This window comes from Sapajus apella, unplaced genomic scaffold (assembly GCF_009761245.1).
Source record: "Sapajus apella isolate SASKATOON/1434 unplaced genomic scaffold, GSC_monkey_1.0 scaffold162, whole genome shotgun sequence".
Lineage (NCBI taxonomy): Eukaryota > Metazoa > Chordata > Mammalia > Primates > Cebidae > Sapajus > Sapajus apella.
Window position 1 is genome coordinate 1,692,091 of NW_022437102.1, and position 17,457 is coordinate 1,709,547.

The following is a 17,457-nucleotide window of genomic DNA, read 5'->3' on the forward strand; positions in this document are numbered from 1 at the left end:
AGGGGTTTCTTTAGAAGCCAGAAATGATAAGAATGTGTATATCCATAGGAGAGATAAGCATGTATATAAATACATTGCTCTCTAGTTAAGTACCCAGAGAACGATACATATTAGATCTCATGAGAGTTTAGAGAAGGAAGAGATAGGATTCAGATTTGGGTAAGGAGGGAAAACAGGAAAAACTTTGAGGAAAAGGTCACATTTGTTTTGAGCCTGGTCCAATGGGAGAATGTGGACATTCTCAGATTGGGTATAGGGAAGGAGAAATATATCCTAAGAGTAGGAAACAGCCTCTGCAAATAAAGACAGACCCCCCAAAAAAGGTGCATGTTTGGTGTATTAGTTTGTTTTCATGCTGCTGATAACGACATACCCGAGACCAGATAATTAATAAAGAAAAAGAGGTTTAATGGACTCACAGTTCCACGTGGCTGGGGAGACCTCATAATCATGGCAGAAGGTGAAAGGCATATTTTACCTGATGGCAGACAAGAGAGAATGAGAGCCTGTGCAGGGAAACTCCCCTTTATGAAACCATCAGATCTCTTGAGACTTACTGTCACAAGAACAACATGAGAAAGACCCACCTCCATCCATGATTCAATTACCTCCCACCACGTCCCTCCCATGACACAGAGTAAATGTGAGAGCTACAATTCAAGATGAGATTTGGGTGTGGACATGGTCAAACCATATCATTTGGGAAATTATGATAATTCTACTAATTCAGCCATTCTTTATTGAGTGCCCGCCATATGCCATGAAAGATATTACATGGCTTCCTGTTTCCAGTAATGATGGGCTAGGTCATTTGGACCAGCTTTTCTACTGAAAACAACTTAAAAACTACTAAATAATTACAGTCTTTCAAGGCCTTCTAAGAGTTGCTGTGACGGTAAGGAATTACCAGAAAGAGACTTATGGGAAAATGAAAACCCAGAGAGGTAAATGAGTACCAAGCCACCTGTATCCTGAGAATATTCGCTAGGTCAGCCAAATTTGAAACTGGTTTTGAGAGCTTAGTGAGGGCAAGGGAGACAGAAATCAACACTCAGGGCCACTCAGAATAGGGAGTATAACTGTAGACACTCTCCACAATAAGCTGAGATCCCCCAAGGGACTACACCTTCTAGGTAAACATGAATTACAAGTAGGTGAGCCCTCACAAGTACTTGCAGCTTGAATTGCAGCTTGAATAACTCAGCCCTCCAGGAAACCTCAAGCCTTGAACTTGGTTTATGGTGATCCCAGACATGCCAGAAATAAAAGAAAATTCTATGTAAAGGAAGGCACTTTCATCCTAGGCTTCAAATGATCCTTCAAATAATTTTTTTTGTATAATAGCTAGCGCATAGTCAAAGATAACCAGGTGAAACAGGAACAATGGACAATGGAGACAGAAACTCAAAGATAGAATTATCAGACAGATTATTTTTAAAAACTATACATATCAAATTGAAAAAAGTCAGATTTGGAGATAACTGCAGAGAATAGGATACTATAAACGTGATGTAACTAGGTGTTTTCTTTTTTGTTTTTCGGGTTTTTTTTGAGGTGGAGTTTTACCCTTTTTGCCCAGGCTGGAGTGCAATGGCATGATAGTGACTCACTGCAACCTCTGCCTCCCACGTTCAAGCGATTCTCCTGCCTCAGCCTCCCAAGTAGCTGGGATTACAGACCCACACCACCATAACTGGCTAATTTTTTTATTTTTAGTAGAAACTGGGTTTCGCCAGGTTGGTGAGGCTGGTCTCAAATGCCTGATCCATTTGCCTCAACCTCCCTAAGTGCTGGAATTACAGGCATGAGCTGTGTACCATAAATGAGTTTTTTAAAAAAACAAACACAACTTCTAGAAATGAAAACTACAATAATCAAAATTATTGTGTTTAACATCACATTGGACACAGCTGAAAAAGCATTTATGAAATGACAGGTACAGCTGAAGAGATTATCCTGAACGAAGCACAGAGAGGAAAAGATTGGAGGTGAAGGAAAGATTGTTAGATCCTAGGAGAAGGTCTAACATTCATTTAATTAGATTCTTAAAAAAAGCGAGGTAAAAAAGAAAACATCAGAGACAGTACTTGAAGAAATGATTCTTTCAGAAAGATACCAAACCACCAAAAACAGAAGCTCAGCAAATTTCAAGCAGGATAAATAAAAATAATTCCACACCAAGACACAATGGTGATATTTAGAAAGAAAAAGACAGAGGGAAAAAGGCACATTACAGATGGTCCCCAATTTATAATGGTTTGACTTATGATTTTTTTGACTTTATGGTGATGCAAAGCAACACTCATTCAGCAGAACATTAATAAATTGCATGAGATCTTCAACACTTTATTATAAAATAGGCTTTTTGTTCAAAGATATTGCCCAACTGTGGGCTGATATAAAGTGTTCTGATAATGTTTAAGGTAGGCTAGGCTAAACGATGACATTTGGTAAGTTAGGTGTAATAAATCCATTTTCAATTTAGGATATTTTCAAATTACAGTGGATTTATTGGGTTGCAGCCCCTTCATAAGTCAAGGAACATCTGTACTTTTATTAAAGTAACAGACTGGCGACTTCCGGAGAACAATGGTGGAAAAATGTCTTCAGTGTGTTGAGAGAAATTAATTGCCAACCTATAATTCTATCCTCAGAGAAACATCTTTTCTGAATGATGGCAAAATAAAAACATTTACAGACCTTCACAAACGGAAATTGTAAAGCATGTACTTCAAGCAGAAAGAAAATGATCTCAGATTAACAGGGCTGCAAGATTATATGAAGAGCAAAGAAAGTGGTCTTAATAGATGATGTCTTCAAAAGACAATACAAATAATTTTATAGATTTAAAAATATATGAAGGATTAAAGTACACAACATTAAGTTAGTAGAGGTTGAGGGTAAATGGAATTAAGATGTTGGGAGGCCCTTATGTTGTCAGGGAAGAAAGTAAACATGGCCAGGTATGATGGTTCACACCTGTAAATCCCAGCATTTTGGGAGGCCAGATGGGTAGATTGCTTGAGCTCAGGAGTTTGAGACCAGCATGGGCAACATGTAGAACCCAGTCTCTATGAAAAATACAAAAAAATAGCAGGGCATGGTGCACACCTGTAGTCCCAGCTACTTGGGGAGGCTGAGTTGGGAGAATCAATAGAGCCCAGGAAGATCAAAGCTGCAGTGAGTCATGCTCATGCCACTGCACTTTAGCCTGGGTGACAAAGAAAGCCCCTGTCTTTAAAAAAAGAATAAATAAATAAATATATTTATTAATAACAGGCTTTAAAACCCAACACAATAACACAAAGTAAATGGTTGATTTACACCCAATAAATATATCAACAGGTCTGATCTGGTATCATTCTGAATTGCTTATATAACAGTGCTGGTTATTGAAATACTGAATTTTTCTTTTCGGGTTGGTAAATAGCCATTGCCTTGAGCCTGCTGAGTGCCTTCAGCCCCCCTCACCCCGTGGGACTGTTCCTGTGTCCCCCAGTCCACCACACTCCTGTCCTCCAGCCAATATTCTTGTTCTCCCTGCCCAGAGGATGCCCAGACATTGTAGGGAAGAACCTCAGAAGTAGTAGTGGAACCCCAGAGAGTGAATGCCTGGTTTCTCCTGTCTCTTCAAGGCTATAAATGCCTGGCATCTTCTGGAGTCGCCCTCTCATGGTCATTTGTGAGAACTGCAAACTCCACAATGTACCCTGGGAGTTGTTAAATATTTTTATCACCAAAGTATGTATACCAATAATTACATTAAATATAAGTGGACTAAATGCTCTAATTAAAAAGAAAGATTATCAGTGTAAATTTTTAAAAATCCAAATGTATTACATTCAAGACATTCATCTAAAACATAAGATACAGAAAATTTGAAAGTTAAAGAAAGGGGGAACTATACTATGCAACCGTGGAGCAAAAGAAAGCTAACTGATAGAGCTGCATTAATATCTGGGGGAAAAATAGACTCCCAGGTGAAAAGCCTTACTAGGGAAAAGGCAGTAAGTTATTATGATAAAGATTCATTTACTGAGAAGAAATAATAATTTTAAATTTATAAGCACTATACAAAAATACCTCAAGGTATACATCAAAAATTGACAGAACTACAAGGAGAAATAAAGAAGTTCATGATTATTGGAGAGTTGGGGAATAACGCTAAATATATACATTCATGTACTTTTTCATGGCACCCTCATTTTTCATATAAAAACTGTAAAAAGCCTAAAATGCTATTATTTAGGGATCTGTCTGCACTCATATTTTATGAATGATGGCAAAATAAAAACATTAACAGACCTTCACAAAGGGAAATTTTAAAGTATGTACTTTGGGCAAAAGGTAGTACTTGTGTCCTACTTCCTTATTTGGAAGGATGGCTGGATCTCCTTCATTTGTAACATGTAGAAACAAGAATATCTATCCCAACTGGGCACGATGGCTCACACCTGTAATTCCAGCACTTTGGGAGGCTCAGGTAGGTGGATTGCTTGAGATCAGGAGTTTGAGACCAGCTTGGGCAACATAGCTGTCTCTACAAAAAATACAAAAATTATCCAGGTGTAGTGATGCACACCTATAGTCCCAGCTACTTGAGAGGCTGAGGCACAAGCATTACTTGAACCTGGGAGTGGATGCTGCAGTGAGCCACGATTGCATTACTGCACTCCAGCATGGGTAACAGAGTGAGACCAGGCCACACACACACACACACAAAATCTATCCCATTGGTCCTCAAATTTAGCTGTGGATTGGAATCACCTAGGAATTATTTTAAAATCCTGATACCCAGGCAATGTCTGGAACATATTACACTGGAATCTCTGAGAGTGGGATTTAGGTATTCATATTTTTAAAGCTCCCCAGGTGATTCTAGTGGCAGCCAAAGTTGGAAACATTCCCAGATTGTTCTCATGGTGACCCTGCACTGGGGCTGGATTGGCTGAAAAGCTAAGGACACTCCTAGGTATGCTGCCTGAACACACGAATCACTTTGCAGAAATAGACGTCTCCAAGTCTTATTCTAGACCTGCCATATTCCCCGAATTTACGAGATTGTTTACAAAAATAAAGTTACAGAAATGTTCCAGGTGTTTGTTAATCGGCAGTTCTTCCAGTATTCAGAAATGGCAGACTTTGAAGGCAGTTGTTGTAAGTTGAATTGTGTTGCCCCCAAAAAAGAAAAAGATAAAGTCCTAACTCCTAGCACCTCAGAATGTAACCTTACTTGAAAATGGCATTGCTGCAGGTGTGATGATTAAGGTGCAGTCATACTGGAGAGTGTAAGCCCTTAATCCAATATGACTCGTGTCCTAATAAAAAGAGGGAAATTTAGACACAGGGAATATGTGATGATGGAAACAGAGATTGGGGAGATACATTGACAAGCCAAGAATTGCTGGCAATCATCAGAAGCTAGGAGGTAGGCACCTCCTGCCAAGCCCTCAGAAAGAGCCAACTCTGCCAACATTTTTTTTTTTTGAGACAGGGTCTCGCTCTGTCACCCAGACTGGGGTACAGTGATGTGATCACTGCTCACTGCAGCCTCAACCTTCCAGGCTCAAGCGGTCCTCCCACCTCAGCCTCCTGAATAGCCTGGACTACAGGCACATGCCACCATGCCTGCCTAAGTTTTAAATTTTTGGTAGAGATGGGGTCTTGCTCTGTCACCCAGACTGGGGTACAGTGATGTGATCACTGCTCACTGCAGCCTCAACCTTCCAGGCTCAAGTGATCCTCCCACCTTGGCCTCCCAAAGTGCTGGGATTACAGGCATGAGCCACCATTTCCAGCCTGCCACCATCTTGATTTTGAACTTCTAGCCTCTAGAACCATGAGAGAATACATTTCTGTTGTTTTAAGCCATCAAGTTTGTGGTACCTTACTGCGGCAAACCTAGAGAATGAATACAGCAGTGCCTCTTGAAATTTAATGTGCGTACACACCTCTTGGAGATCTCATGTTAAAATGCAGATCTTCATCCATTAGGTCTTCAGGTAGGGCTTGAGATTTTTAGTTTTCTTTGAACTCCAGGTGAAGCCAATGCATCTGGTCTTACAGACTCAGTTTGAGCAGCAAGGATGTGAACAGGCTCCTAGATGCTGCTGATGCTGCCATTGAAAGATCACATTTCGAGTAGCCAGGGCTGTGATGACATTGCCTGTATAGCCAAAGGCCTGTGTTCACGTACCCATACGGCTGTTGAGATTTATTCTGTCTCATGCCCAGGATGGTGCTTATAATCTCAGCCGGCTAACTCGCTTTAGCAAGATTTGTTACAGGATGTCAGACTCACAAGAATGTGCACACACACCAAGTAGCTCATGATTCAGTGTGTCCTGCAGTGGGGGGAATCAGTAGAATCTTCCAAAGTATGATTTGATCTAGCAATCCCATTACTGAGTATATACCCAAAGAAATATAAATCATTCCACAGTAAAGACGCATGCATGCAAATGTTCATTGCAGCACTATTCACAATAGCAAAGACATGGAATTAACCTAAATGCCCATCAGTGGTAGACTAGATGACGAACATGTTGTATATATACATGGAATACTATGCATCCATTAAAAAAAGGAGATCATGTCTTTTGCGGGAACATGGAAGGAACTGGAGGCCATTACCCTTAGCAAACTAACACGGGAACAGAAAACCAAATACCACATGTTCTCATTTATAAGTGGGTGCCAAATGATGAGAACTCATTGACACAAGGAGGGGAACAACAGATACTGAGACCTACTTGAGGTTGAAGGGTAGGAGGAGAGAGAGGATAAAAAAAAATAACTATTGAGTACTAGGCTTAGTATCTGGGTGACAAAATAATCTGTTATACCAGTAAACAAGTTTACTGGTATAACAAACTGCACATGTACCCCTGAACCTAAAATAAAAGTTTAATAAATAAATAAAAACAGTAGACTCTTCCACAGGCATACAGGGCCATAACAAGCCCTCGTTATTGTCTCCCAAAGTAGGAATCTTGAGCAGTGCTGTTGACTTGCTGTGTATTCTTCCAAAGACAGGTAGACATTGTATTGAAATTGCTTATAAGCACTTCCAGTATGCATTGTGAGCAAGGCCTATATCTCCTGAAGTCTCTCTCACATGGAGCACCTTGTGAGAGAGTGCTTCTCACAAGTGCTTCCCTTTTGAGCATCTTCTCACAAGGGAAGATGATGTGATGGTTAATTTACCCAGAGAGTTGATAACACATTATTTCTCTGTGTGTCTATGAGGGTATTTCTGGAAGAGATTAGCATTTGAATCGGTAGGCTGAGCAAGGAAGATCTTCCCTCACCGTGTGGGCGGGCATCATCCAATCCACTGGGGATCCCAGTAGAACAAAAAGACACAGGAAGAGCTAAATCTTTCTCTCTCATCCTGCGATACCTATCTTCTCCTGCCCTTGCACATCAAAGCTCCTGGTTCTTAGGCCTTCAAACTTCAAGACTGGTGCTAGCAGCCACCCAGTTCTCAAGACTCTAGCCATAGACTGGGAAATTATACAGTTGACACTCCTGGTTCTCAAGCCTTCAATCTCTGACTGAATCACACTATGAGCTTTCCTGGTTCTCCGGCTCACAGCCAGCATCTCAAGGAACTTGTCAGCCTCTGTAATCATGTGAGCCAATCCCCATAATAAATCTCCTCTTAGATATATCCTGTTAGTTCTGTTTCTCTGGAGAACCCTGACTAATACAGGTGACCAGGATGGATGGCAGACCAGACCACTGCTGGCTTTCTCCATATCCATTCCTTCTGCTTTGGGGTACAGCACCTAGGATTCCATTGAGGTGACCCCCTCCCTAACTTGGCAGTCTGTGTGGTGTGTGCAGCTGATGGCACATGACTGGCCCTAGTCAATTGGAATATCTCACTGGGACACAAGCTAGGCCAAAGCTAGAACTCTTAGATGAAAGGCACATGTGTTCTGCTGGGAACACTGAGCTGATGGGATGTATGTCTGGAGCTGCTGGTGGCCACCTCTCTCCTTGAGAGAACCATCTGCCAAGAATGAAGCCAAGGGTAAAGGAAAACACAGCCAGACAGAAACAGTGTTCTGATGATGTTATTCAAGGCTCTGGATCCAGACTCATCCCCAGACTTGAGCCAAAAAAAATCCCTTTTTGTTTAAGCCAGCTTGAATTGCACATACAAAATTCATGAACTTTTATTTATTTAGCAAACAACTTTTATAGCATTTCCTATGTGCTAGGCACTGTTCCAAGCACTTAACGTGAATTAACTCATTTCATCCTTTCAACAACCCTATAAGGTGTGTGCTATTAAAATCACCATTTTATAGATAAAAAGGCTGAAACACCAATGGATGGGATAATGGCATCCAGTTTTCCAGCCAGTAAGTGGCAAAGCTGGGATTCAAGCCCAGGCAATCTGGCTCCAAGGTCTGTGTGTGGCAAGGGGCAAAGCTGCTTAAATAAGCCATACATTTTCCACTATGAATGGCATGCAAGAGTACAATTGAACAACTACATGGAAGAAAAATAGAGAGAGGATCCATGCATCTGACTTTTAGGCGGGGAACAAAGAAAAGTCAGTCACCACTATTGATAGGACCCTGTGCACCAGGGCTGTGCTAAGTGCTCATCATAGATGGTCTTCCTATCCAGTCTTACAAACTCATGAGATGGTCTAATAATAATGTAGACAGCCAGTATAGCGTGAAGGTTAAGAACACAGTTCTGGAGCAGGCTGCCTTGGTGAACATCCCAGATCTGCCATGGTAACAGCAGCCGTGTGACCATAGGCAGTAACTTATCTGTACTCCTACTACTACTGCTACTAATAATAATAAAAAGAAGAAGAATCCTCCTCCTAGGGTTGCAGTGAGGATTACATGAGTTGGTATATGTGAAGTGCTAAACAATGCCTGGATCAGAATAATCACTAACTTAAGTGTGTAATAATAATTATTATAGCACCATTTACAGAGGAGGAAACTGAGTCACAACTGGAACGATTAAGTCATTGTCATTGATTTCATCGCCCCAGATCACACTTTTAGAAAGTGTCAGCACTTGGATTTGAACCCAGGTCTCTGATTCTATACCAGGTGAATTTCTAAGTGTCTTTGAATCTTTACTCTGTCCACTCCACCAGCCTCTGGTCCTGTTGAGCCCACACCAGGCTGGCGTGAGTAGACACTCAGTCTCTGTACAGAAAGCAGTAGTATGTAGAGATTTCTCCAGGGTATAGAGTGAAGCTACAGCTCATTCAGGGTATAGTATGGGAGTGTTGCCCTCCCTTAGAAATCTATTGCTCAGGTATAAGAATTTACCTCTCTGAGCCTCAGTGTTTTTTAATGTGTAAAAGGTAATAATATTATTTTGCGTACTTTTTGTAAGGATGACATGAGGTGTCATATGTGAAAAGTTTGTGCATTCATTCCACAAACATTTATTAAGGACCTACTATGTTCCAGGGACCATTTCAGACATTGGGTATTGTATCAGACAGAGACCAGGCAAAAGACAGAATTCACCCCTAAATGGTCTAAATAAAGAGGATTTAATGAAGGGGCAATACAGAAGAGTATGAGGGGCTAAGGGAACACGAGTTATTTAGAATCCAACAACAGAAGGAAACCATTATCATCCCTCGGGGTGAAGGGACAAAAGGGGAAAATAGAATTACTAGACTAAATCTAGTAGGTTTAATCTAGACTTGAGCAGGAGAGCTGGTCCTTTGAAGCTATAACTGGGGGGGAACTCAGCTACCTCCAAAGTCATGGCCCTAAAGCAGGGTGGGCACTAGAGAGAAGCACCACCCCACTTCTCTCCCTCTGCCTTCCAGTCTCCTGCTGGGGCCTCACTTTGGCCAAAGGCAAGCAGAAACCATTCAGCAAGGGAACTGAGTTGATGCTGCCCACAGGGACCCATCTTCTGTAGCTTAGAGCAGGGCAGGGAAGAATGGAAAAAAGCATAGAGTGGGGTCAGGAGGGCACGAAAAGAGAATAACTCTTAGGGGACCAGTGAACAAAACAAACCAAGTAAGTCCCTGCTCACAAGGTCAGATTCTAGGAGTGCTTTGTAAATGGCCGAGCATTGCACACAAGTTGGTTAAATCATCAGTATTTGCAGCAGTTGCATTGGTAGCCCTCCTTCCTCTGGTTTTTGTCCAAACCCAAACCCAGGGTGGATGACCCGCCAGTTCAAGGTGTGTAAGCACAACCCAGGCATCCAGGTTCTCTGTTTAGAAAGCAGAGCAAGGACCATCGGGGCATGTTAAAATTCATGCTTTGTGGGTGCCTTGGCTGTCCTGGACCCAAATTCCAGCCTGGCTCCACAAGGGAGAGATAAAAAGGAACAGCCATGTTTATACAGACAGAGGGGATTGCAAATACAGGGCAGGAGAAACCAAGAATGAAAAACACCCAAGGAAGCAGACATTAATGAGGCCCCAATCTAATTATGCAAGTCCTGCTCTCAGTTTCCAGCATTAGGCAACACTAAATTACAGGCACCCGTTCAAACCGCAGTGGCTGATAATGTGCTTCCGCTCATTAGAAGGTCAGACCTCAGAGAGGGCTGAAGAGAGGGAGCCAGGAAGCATCAGTAACGCAAGGCCTTGAGGAAAGGCATCAGAGACTCTCAAATCCTCCCCCTCCCCAGTGCCCACGCTGGTTTACTATTTGCAGGGAGGATGTTTGGGGTAAGAGGGAGAGGAATGGGCTTGTCCCAGAGGAGGGGATGGTCTATAAAATCTTGAAGTTCCAGAGTCAGAAGAGTCCCTTAGAGTTTTCTATGTGTCCCCATTTTACAGATGGGCACACTGGCCTGGGGAAGAGAGAAGGGTGGCTTTTCCAAATCCTCTCAGCATATCAGCTCCTGAGCCACAATCAGCCTTCAACTCCTGAATCTCTATCCTGGGACCTCTCTAACATCCCATCAAGAAATTTAATTTTTATAATAAAATTTCTTTGCTCTTATTTCATACATAATTGCCCAGATTCTTTTGGGCCTCCTGAACTTTTAATTTCAAATTCCAGATATTCATTTATTCATTCAACAGAATTTATTAGAGGCAAGTTCTGAGTGCCAGGCAGACTCTGGCAAGGATTACATAGAGCACAGTTCCTGCACTGACATCCAGGTACCTGTGTGTGTTTGGAAAAGTGTTCCCTTCGCCTCTCCTAAATGTTTCCATATACATTAAGCTGCTTCCTCCTTTCCTTCCTTTCATTCATTATGTGCCAGACACAGAGGGTACAGTGGTGAATGAAACAGACAATAGCTCCTGTGGAGCTGATATTAGAGTTGCAGAAAACAATCAGTCAATAAGTAAGCAGATATGTGGGCTAAGGGCAGGTCGTGAGAAATGGGCGAAGCAAACAGAGGGAATACAGAGAAGTTGGTATTTGAGATGCATGAAGCAGAGAAGGCCTGTTAAGGAAGTGACTTAAGTGGAGAGGGAAATAGAGTGGGTGGAACGAGCCCTATGTATATGGGGGCTGGAGCTTCACTCCCTCTTGACTTTGGGTGAACGTGCACACAGGTAAGTGGCAGCTTGGGGGCCAGACGAAGGGAAGGAGAAAGGCAGAGACTTCCTTGGCTTGGTGCGTTCCTCACTCTCATCCATCAAGATTGTGCTTCTGTGGCCCCTTCTCTCATCCCACCCTGAAGTTGAATTTGGTGCCAGCCTCTGAGCTCATAAAGCATTTAGGACTAGCTCAGGTAGGCAGCCTGGCTTCATGGCACAGAGGCCACCTGCATAGGCAAAGGAGGCTGCCTGGGCTGGATCTCGGCTCTACCTTCTCCCAGCTGCAAGGCCTTGGATCAGTCACTCCCTATTTCTAGCTCTTGGCCTCCCCACCTGAAGTGGGGACAAAGAGTCCTCACTTCCTACTTGTGGCATGTGTAAAGTATGTCCATGGTGTCTGGGGCACCAGCTTGGTGCTTGCTAGCTCTCCTTCTTCCTGAAGCATTCCCATGGATGTGACCACTCTCACCTATGCAGCTCCTGAGTTTCTGATCACATGTCCCCTCCTCAGGGAGACCCTGCCAGACCATACTGCCCCTACTCTAGACCCAACTATGCATTTTTTTTCCTTCAAACATTTATCACTGCCTGAAATGACTCTAGCTATATTGATAATATGTTGACATATAATACTATATAATACTAAATAATATAGATATATAAGACACACTATTGTGTAATTTATTTTGTTGTTTGTTTTCTAGAACAGAAAGTCTAGATAGGCAGAAAGATTGCTTTGTTCCCACTATATTCCCATATCACATATCAGGTTCTCAATAACTATTTGCTCAATGAATGAAAGATGAACCAGCCCTTCACCAACAGCTATGTGTCCTGGTCTTACTGTTCTTCCTGTACTGTAACTGGTTCAGGAGGGTAATTATTATTTTCTCCCCTTCTCCCCCTGGACTGAACCTTCCTTGAGGATCAAGTTAAGAACTGTTTTTTCGAATTGTGGCCCCAGCGCCTGGCACAACGCCTAAGTCTTTGCTGAAGGCATTCATGACCGGCCGACTCTTTGCCTGAATAATACAACTCTGCAAAGTGAAAAGCTCATGGCTGAGGGGAGTCAGGCCTTAGCTTGCACCAGGCACAGACTTCCTGACAGCACACCACACACAGCCTTCTGTCCCCAGGAGGGGATGGGGTCTGTAAGGCCATGCACTTGGGGTTGTCCAGGGGCTCAGCAGAGCAGCCTTGGAGGGGGAAGGCCCCATCTAATCTCTTCGCCCAGGGCCTCTGCCTTTGCCACTGCCAGAGAAAGCAGGATCCCTGGGGACTTGCAGAGGTGGGGCGTGGGAATGGGAAGAAAGCAGCACAAGAAAGAGGCAGTGTGAGCCTGTAAAGCGATGCCAGGCTCCGCTGCTGTGCACCTCCAGCCAACAGGCCAATGGCAGATCTGCCAACTCCCCTGGGAGAGAGAGCTCGGGTCCGACGGAGAAAAACAGTGTGGCTCCTGATTCCCAGAAGCACAGAAACTGGGGATCGCTGGCTGCGCCCTGCCGACCCTGCGCACTTTCCCACATGCTGGAGCCACACCCGGAATGGCTCCGGCTCTGGGTCCCACTCCATCGTCGCACAGGGCCTGTCCCGCTTTGACACATGCCACTGTGTGAGAAATTACCCAGTGGTCACTTCAGACTTTTGGCCTTAGCATCTTGGCCTCTTGTAATTCAGAAGCAAACACCTTTTACTAAATGGCTGCTGGGTACCCACTTCTCAGTGGTAGGATATTTCATCCTTTCTTTGAAAGAAGTGAAAGGACTTTTTTTCCAAGGCCACATAGCTGACAAGTGGAGGAATGGGGCTCAAATTCTGATGTGATTTCATATCATACGTTCTTTCCACCTGGTTGGCACAGCTTGATATTGGAAAAAAACACTAGCATTGGTGTCTGGCAGTTCTGGGTTGAAATCTTGATTCCTCATTTTCTGTTTGTGTGGCTTTGCACAAGTAATCTTACCTCTTTGACTTCCAGGTTCCTTAACTGTAAAATGGAAAGAATGCCTCTTTTTGAGGACTAAATGAGGAAGTCTTTCAATTGCTAGTGCCTGAAATATAGTGAATGCTCTCTGAATGTTCCCTCTATGCCTGCTTTATCTCATACCCCAGGACTAGTGTTGCACAACTTTCCTGGCTCCCTGAGATGAGCCTCATGGGAAGAAGAGCTGAGAGGAGATCACCTTAGGGCCCCTACCTCACCCAGGCAACACAGTGTAGTGAGAAGAGCCCCACAACAGGGATGGACTGCTCCATTTAGTTTTCATTTGCTGTTTGCAAACTCTCCATCTTCATTTAAAATGTCCATCTGCTTCCTGAGGGCTTGTTGATCCACTAGTTTATTGACATTCAAACCTTTCATGATGTGAATAATTTAGGAAACCTCTGCCCTACTTATTAAAATGCAAATGCTTGTGTCCTGGTACCAGAAAGTCAGGTTCCTGGGTGAGACCCAGGAGTTTGCATGTTTTCAAGCTTCACCTAAGTGACTCCAACACCAGTGGTCTACAGACCCTGCTTTAAAAGCCATTGCACAGCTAGCCTGGAAAAAGTAACAACATTCAGGCAACTAAAACACAGAATGATATATTGTATGATTTTATTTTGTTCTATGTGGTTTTAAAATAAATTTTAAAATTTTAGTAACAGTCATAAACTAAGAAAAAGAAAAAATTGAACTTGCCCAGAGAAGTTGTAGGATCAAAGTCTACCTCAACCACTTATTGACAGTAATTGTTTCCTTTCTGGACCTGTATCCTCACTTATAAAATGGAGATTTGAATAAAACTTATTGTGGAACAAACTACCCCAAATCTTTGTGGCATAAACCCTCTACCATTTATTTGCTTTCAATTTGTGGGCCAGGAATTTGGGCAGGGCTTGGCTGGGTGGTTCTTCTGCTCCGCAGTGTTGCCTGGGATGACTCACTTGACTGCATTCAGCTTGTGGCTTGGCTGGGCTGGAAGGTCCAAGTAAGCTTCACACTCAGTCTGGTGCCTTGGTGCTCCTTCAGGTGGCTATTGAGCTTCCTCGCAGCCATGTGGTCTCAGCATAGTCAGATTTCTCATGTGGTAGCTGGTTTTCAAGAGGACACATTACAAGAGGGGCAGAAGCTGCAGGTATCTTAAGGACCAGCATCAGAAGTTACAGAGCATCACTTCTACCTCATTCTAGTGGCCAGAGATAGGCACAGGGGAAACCTAGGTTTAAGGACATCCCACCTCTTAGTGGAAGGAGGGCCAAAGAATTTGAAGACATGCTAATCCATGATTTCCCCCTTCAATCTGTTCTCTACACAGCAGCCAGAGTGATTCTTCTGAAACTAAATCAAATGCTAAATGCATCTTTAAAACCCTACAAGGGCTTCCCATCCCTCTTAGAATGAAATTCACAGTCCTGACTATGGTTTGCAAAACCTCATATGATCTAGGCTTCTGCTGCCTCTCCACCCTCCTCCCCCTTACCCACAATGGTACTTCCATCCTCTGCTGTTCTATGTAGGTCAAGCATATTCTCTCCTTAGTGCCTTTGCACTTGCTATTTCCTCAACCTGGAAAACTTCCCCTAGATATTAACATGGCTCACCCCTTCACTACATTTTGGCCTTGCCCAGATATTACCACCTCCTTCTCTGATCATCCTATCAAAAATAACCTCCCAGGTGAATCTTTATACCCTCATCCTGCCTTATTTTTTAACAGCCCTCACTGCTACTGCTACACTTGCTTATATGTTCCTTACCTACCTCTGGCACCAGAATATAAGCTCCTTGAGGGCAGGAATTTTATCTGTTTTGCAAATAAATCACTCCATCCCTAGAATGAATAGTACTATTTTGGCTGAATGAATAATTGTTAAAGTCTGCTTTAAAAAAATAATTTGCATTTGAGCCTACCTCCTCTGCCAGACTGGCAGGTCCCTGAAGGCAGAGGTTAAGTTGCTTTCATCTTTGCAGCCAACTGGGTCCTTGGTTTGAGCCCCACTCCTTGCTTGAAGCTCCAAATTTACTCTTTTAGAAATCTCAGTAGCCTTCGTTTTCAAACATGTACCAAGTTCTTACTATTTGCCATATAATGTGATAAACTAGTGAGCTTACATGCATTTTCCAAATTAATCCTCAAAACAACTCCACATGATATGGCCTGTTACTATCCCCATATTACAGATGGGGAAGCCTGAGGTCACCCAAAAAATGGAGCGGCCAGAATTTAAATCCAGGTTAACTTATTCTAAATCCATGCTTTTAACTTCTATACCATGCTGCTTTCTACATGATTTAGTCCTTGACTACATCTTTTTTTGTGCTATTTCAAAACTGTTCTATGCATGCTCATCCCATTTCATCTGTTAACTTGGGTTTGTATCTTTTGATTCTCTCTTAAGCCAGCTCTGTCACTTACATTGGACAAGTTAATGAATCTTGCTGTGCCCCAGTTTCCCCAAACACACAATGGAGCTAATAATAGAACCTAATCCAAGGTATGGATGGGAGAGTTAAATGAGCTAATTCACATTAAGCGCTTACCACAATGCCTTGCAACAATGCCATATAGTCAGCACCCAAAAACTCTTAGCTATGAATATTGTTGATTTTCATCAAAGCACAAAACACAACTTTATGCTTGGAACATACACTTGGATAAATATTTTTGCCTCTTCCATTAAACAGGGAGACTTTTGCTATTTTCATTTGTTCCTGCCAATAAACAGTGAGCCCCGCCACAAAACAGCACCACAGGATGCCCACTCTCCCACACAAAGAGCTCTTGTGTCCTGACACCTTTTGCGGTTCTTGGCATTGTCAATCTTCCCCACTCTGCCAGCGTGAATTGAATGCTGCCCTGTGCCAGGCTTTCTGCGAGACATTTCCTCACACACTGTGTCACTTTATATTCTTGTCCCCATATCACAGATGAAGAAACTGAAGCTCTCAGAGCGTCTATAACTTGCACCTAGGAGCCCAGCAAGAAAACAGAAAAACTTCACTGGTCCACATTCTCCCCTACTCACCCCCAATCTCTTCTCTACACAGTAATCAGAGTTTTTCTGTTTTTTTCTTTAAAAAAAAAAAGTAATAGACTTTACTTCTTAGAGCAGTTTTCAGTTGATGGCAAAATTGTGCAGAAAGTACAGTTTGCATAGGCCTCTGCCCCTACACATGCAGAGCTTCCCTCCCTCACTATCCTGTACCAGAGTGGCATAGTTGTCACAATCGAACCTGCATCTACACACCATCATCATCCAAAGTCCATAATTGACCTCAGGGCTGACTTTTGGTGTTATTTAGTCTATGGGCTTTGGCAAATATATGACATGTATCTACCATTGCAGTATCATACAGAATATTTTCACTCCCCTAAACATCCTGTTTATCACCCCTCCCACCCAAATCTTGGCAACCACTGATCTTTTCACAAACTTTGTATAGTTTTGCCTTTGCCAGGATGTCATATTGTTGTAATTATCCAGGATTATCAGTATGTAGCCTTGTTAGAGTAAGCTTTTTTTTTTTTTTTTTTTTTTTTTTCAGAGACAGGGTCTTGCTTGTTGCACAGTCTAGAATGTAGTGGTACAATCGTAACTCACTGCACCCTCTATTTCCTGGGGTAAAGTGATCCTCATACCTCAGCTGCCCAAGTAGCTAGGACTACAAGTGCATGCCACCACCCCTGACTAATTTATTATAATTTTTTACTAGAGATGGAGGTCTCACTATGTTCCACAGGCTGGTCTCAAACTCCTGGCCTCAACGTACCCTCCTACCTTAGTCTCTCAAAGTGCTGGGATTACAGGTGTGAGCCACTGTGCCCAGCCAAGAGTGAGCTTTCTAAAACTTTAATTTACTGTTTCAGCTTCAGCCACATCAATTTTTCTCAGCTATTCAATCTTTCTCTCTTCTTTCTTACCCCAGGTCCCCACATATTCTGTTCCCTCTGCCTGAAAAG

At 42.8% G+C, this 17,457-nt stretch overlaps 1 protein-coding gene across 4 annotated transcripts in view; it reads left to right on the forward strand.

Annotated features, from left to right (window-relative positions):
• SYN3 (synapsin III) overlaps window positions 1-17,457 on the forward strand; it is a 493,528-nt gene that overhangs the window by 109,868 nt on the left and 366,203 nt on the right. The gene's annotated exons all lie outside the window — the stretch shown is intronic.